Below are 5,317 nucleotides of genomic sequence, written 5' to 3' on the forward strand. Positions count from 1 at the left end.
CAAACTTCTGGAATCAGTTTGGGGTAATTTTTCTATCCTTTGTGAAAGGTGCGATAAATATATTTTTTACTGAATTTGGCTAAAAGGTAAAAAATTCTGAAGTACTAGGAAACAAACATTTGGGAAAAAAAACACAGTTTCTGTCAATCAAAATGTTTGTTCATAATTCAGTTATTTTCAGATGAAAAACTGGAGCGTTTCTTTTTCTTTTTTCAACCCTCATGAAAATGAGATGAAAACAGTCTCTGAAGAAGAAAATGAGAAATTTCTGTCTTTAGGTATGTTTTGAAGGACCGTCTTTTTTTTTTTTTTTTTTTTTGGCAGAGAAATATTTTTGCTAGAAAATCCTGAGGCAGTCTCAGCACACTTCAATTTCATCCCCAAATTTCCTGACTACTACAAATTTCATCCCCAAATTCCCTGACTATTACAATATTTTTCCATATGATGGTTCAACTACACCACTTGTTAATAACTTGGATGCTCTAACCTGAATTGTAACATTGCAAAACTGTGGTAGGTAGGAATCATCACATTCTTTGATTCATCAATCTGAAACACTAACAGCAGTAGAACCAATCAGCCCTTAAAAATATATATATTTCTTGTGAAGTATATATATCAATTATGGCAAAGCAATTTATATATATATATCAAAACAAACAAACTCATTTTGTGTACAGCACATCTGGAGAGCCTTTGGTATTCACATTTCAGACCAATGCTGCCCTTAATCAGGAGCTGAAATTGGCCTTTGTATGTAAGACTCAATTCTTGAGTAAACTCCTAATTTCGAGTGTGACTTAAGTCACTTAATCCCAGTGTTACCTTAGTTTCTCATCAGTAAAGCAACACTTCTTTCTCTGTGGTCTGCACAGATTGAGAAAGACAAGTCTTCGAGCTTTAACACACAGCACACAAAAGGCATGCAGAAAGGCTAATGGGAAAAAGCAGCACTTGATGCTTTCCTTTATTAGAAGTTAATTCATTCCTGGACTGCTTTGTTGTTCTTCTTGCAACTTGGAGACATCTGTCTTGGATTCCAAAAAGGAACAGGCAGCTGAGGGCCTGTGTGGACAAGGCCAGGGAGCGCTTTGCAGCAGCTGGGAGGTTCAGATTCTCCTTGTTCCCGACTGCTGAGCTCCTAAGGCAGATCCCAGACGGCAGCTCGCGCCACGCGGTCGGATGTGGTGAGACCAAAGTTACATAGTAGATTATGAGTGAGACCACAGGCCCCTATGTGATATGCCAGCAAAAGGTAGATGTATGTATTAGGTTTCATCTTGTTACAAGAGCATGTTAGCTGAGGAAGAAAACAGCAATGATCCTTGCTTCTCTGGAAAACATTTTGTTTGGAGCCTTGTTTCTGTTACGGTCACAAAGTCCATGATGGTCTCTTTACAGGTAGATGGCCTGCTCTCTTCTCTCTCTCTTCTTTCCTTCTTCTGTCTGGAGCTGTAGCAGCTTCCCTGGGCTGTGTCTCAGTAGAAAGCAGCCATGTGGTGGTAGCAATTCACAGCACCAAGTGCCCAAGTCCCACTCGTCACACCTACCATGCTACAGCTCGCGAGGAATGCAAACTCCTTCCGTTAGGGCTTCTTCTTTTTGGGAACTCTTAGTGGTCCCCAAGCCCTTCTCCCTGCTGCCAAGAGAGTCTCGGACTCTAGTTGTAAGTGATGATTCAAATGACAACTCTTAGGGACTAAGAAGCATAAATTCCTCTCACTACCACCCACCTCCACTATGTTGCCTGTACTTGCTTCTCCTAGCCTCGTAGCAAGGTGTTTTAGCTGCATCTCTAGCTCCGAGCGCCCACCTCGTTACTCTGTCATTACAGTGCACACTTAAGAGATTTTGGGTTAATTATAGACGTACAGCAGCACATGAGTGAGTGAAACAGGGAGAGAAATGATAGCAGCCTGGAACTATGTGAAGGCCTTAAATGCTGAGGAGACAGAGAATGCACCAAGTATGATACATGGGCTATAAAGRGGGTGAATGGGCTATAACTGAGGATGGAAAATACCTGATGAATTATCTGGAGAAGCTTGCTTGACAGAGTGAATATTAATTTCAGAGACCATCTTTTAGCAGAAGAGAAGAAAGCTTCCTCCCTTGGGACTCTCAAGATCTGACTGGGAAGAGTACATGGGGAAAAGCCACAGGGAAAGCCTGTAGGTTGTAGGTAGGCTGCCTCTTCTGGCTTCTCCACGCACAGCGGGACACACCCCAGCCTGAACAGACACAACCGGCCACGTGTGTGTGGGCGACAGGCTCGGCGCTCATCGCAGCGCAGCGCCCACCACTCCTCTCCGCAACGTCTTCTCTCCTCACATCATGGCGCCTGCCCGCTTCCAAGGCCCCGCACGGCCTCTGATGTGCCGAAAGCACACACAGCTCCGAACAGCTGCCACGGCACAGGAGAAAACCTGTCACAGCAGTATTTGCTTCTTACTCATGCAGTGGTAGAATTTCTGCCAAACATGGCACTGGCCAGAGGCGAGTGCAGCGAGGAGAGAAAAGTCTTCTGTACTCAGACCTGCCAGGGCAGGAGATACTGTTTTTTGCAATCAACGTAACAATACRGGTTGGTGTGTTGTGAAGTTTATTGTCATTTCTTGGAGCATYTATAGATAATCAAAAACAATAGGAAGATTGAACAATAGACACAAAGAAGGCCTAATCCTACACATTTTATTATTGTAAAAAAAATGAAGTCTGAGTTAGTGAGTGTTCAGTGATTCAAACAAGGCTGTATTTTTAAGCTACACATTTTCTTCCCTCAGAAGTGGAATAGGAATAGATGTGAGGATTTCCAAGCATCATAAGATCACAGTGCATTTTTTTTATTTGCATTTTTTTTTTGTATGCAGTGACAAGAACTACTAACCCACTAATTGTCATTTGGGCTCTAGTCACAAAAGGGTTGAATTTTAGTGTTGAACATTAGCTGAATAACACATTCTACTTTGCTTACATGAATGTGTCAGATAAATACATTATTTACATTTCCCCATTATACAATTAGTTTGTGGGACTCCATTAACTCCAACTACACTTTATGCCTTTATACTGCTGTGTGTCCAACTCTTTGGGGTGTGTGTAGATCACATCCACGCAGGTCCATTTGCTTTTCCTTTGCCTCTGGAGCACCTCCCAGTGGTCAAGTCACCGGAAAGGCAGAGAGCAGGTAGGGACCCTGATCATTGAGAAACTGGCACGTTTTCCCTGAGAGTGACCTTATATAGCACACTGTGGTACATGTTTGCTTGCTTGTGTATTCAAGGCTGTAGTATCACCTTACTGAGGACAGCAGGACAATTTTGGCCAAAGGAATGAGTTTATCGGGGTACTTTTTGGAGCAGCTGTGGGGGCACAAATGCAGTTTTGGATTTACTTTGTGGGATACCCCATGCGCTTGACCTTGCAATCCATAGTGTGCAGGGACAGAGGGGAAGGGGCTGACCAGCTTTCTAGTGTATCAGGAGGTGAATTATCCTGGATTATACATTTAAAACTTAAGGGGAGAGAAAGTCAGTATTTACTTATGACGGAAATGGAAGAAAACACAGACTGCCTTGTATAGATTTTACATGTGAGAGCTGGCTCTGCTTGACTGGGTTGCAATGGAGAGACAGAAGAGGGCAGCCCCGCTGTGGGGAATGCGGGCTGCGACGGGGAAGGTCTGATTGGGGAGGAATTCAATGCAGCTATCGGCAGCTGGCTTCTATGTAAATACTGCAACACCTCCGAGCGCAGCAACAGCTGAGATAACACTGAAAGCTAATCTCTAGTGCCGGTGAAGCCGGCCAACTCCTCGCATTATATGGCTTCTGTAGAAAAGAGGCGGTAGGGGGGAAAAAAAGAAGTAAATTTAAATTGCGTGTGGCAACTTGCTGTGGAGCAAATTCTATTGCTTTGTTTTCAACTGAAAAACAGGGTAAAAAAATGAATTGTGCCTTTGAGTTGCTATTCTGCGCACATACAGTCCATGCTATACATGTGTTCATATGAACTCTTATATAAATAGGCAAATAGGAATCTACATTGTTGTCACCAATGTATTTTCCCTGATTCCTTTGCCTAATGGCTTTAGGTAATTATTTAGGTAATTTAGGCTTACTTGAGGTCCTTATCCCACCAGTATCGAACCTCTCATGCTTATACCTCACTTTCCCACATATCTCAGGAATAGGTGGCTTATACACACACATTTTGCACATTTTGGTATGTATATATATATATATATATATATATATACACATACACATACTTCTCTGCAACCAGTGCCTCACCTGAAACAGACACTTAGAGGCACTTAGAGAGGGCAGGAGCTCAGAGCAGTCAGGACGTGCATTGCTACTTGTGTCCAGAGCTGGGCACAGCTGCGGGCAAGCAGCAGCTGGTGTGCAGACAAACACTCACTAAACACATTAGAAACCAGCAAGACCTTTCCTCCATCTCCCAATTCGGGAGGAATTCAAGGAGTCTCACACTCTCATGCTAGTTACGTACAATTTGGAAATGGAGGCAGTTTCCAGCCTTCAAACCCTTTGTCAGCGCCAAGTCACAGCTCAAAGGCTGCTCGTACACACCCCCGAAGAACCCCACAGGAACCCCAAACTGCTGGTCTGGTGGCTTCCCCAACCTCTTCCCTTCCGCCTTGTTCAAGACGTAGGTGCCAGTGGCCGCTGTATGAGGCGGCTCATAAGCCTGTGGGTGTTTCAGGGTTTGAGGTGGGCGTCTGAGTGCCTCCCACTCGTGCCCTGCTCCACCACACACGCAGCARGAGCGCCTTCCTTCCCCTTGTGCGGGTGCCACACGCCGCCTCCCAGCACATTCCCCTGGGACCCTTGTGGAGCTGCTGCCTCCGCRTGCCACCAAGCCCACTCAAGGGATGCCTCTCCAGTGGGTCTATTTTTAACCAGAAAAAAAAAAAAATCTTTTAAATATATGGATGCGATGCTCCAACAGCCAAGCAGGCAAACAACTGTCATGTTGCGCTACCTCCCTGGCCATGTTTTTGCCCACCCTACACCCATCATTGTAGGAGGTGCATGCAGAGGTGAGTCCCAAGGTGCTGCCACCGAGGTCACCTCGGGTACCATCGATTAAACCACAGCCCGACTCTCTTTTTGCAGTGAAAGGCAGAAAAAAGGAGGCGTGTGGGGGGTCCTCCTGCCCCCACACAACCCACCCCGTCCCGGTGCTGAAGCTGCGGAGGCCCCTTCATGGAGACCCCGCCGCGGGCCGGCGCCAGCTGCGCACGGAGCCGTCGGGGCGGCGCGGCTGGGCCGTCCCGAAGCGGCGGGTGCCC

The sequence above is a fragment of the Nothoprocta perdicaria genome, unplaced genomic scaffold (genome assembly GCF_003342845.1).
Source record: "Nothoprocta perdicaria isolate Ctin4 unplaced genomic scaffold, notPer1 scaffold_8, whole genome shotgun sequence".
In the NCBI taxonomy this organism is placed as follows: Eukaryota; Metazoa; Chordata; class Aves; order Tinamiformes; family Tinamidae; genus Nothoprocta; species Nothoprocta perdicaria.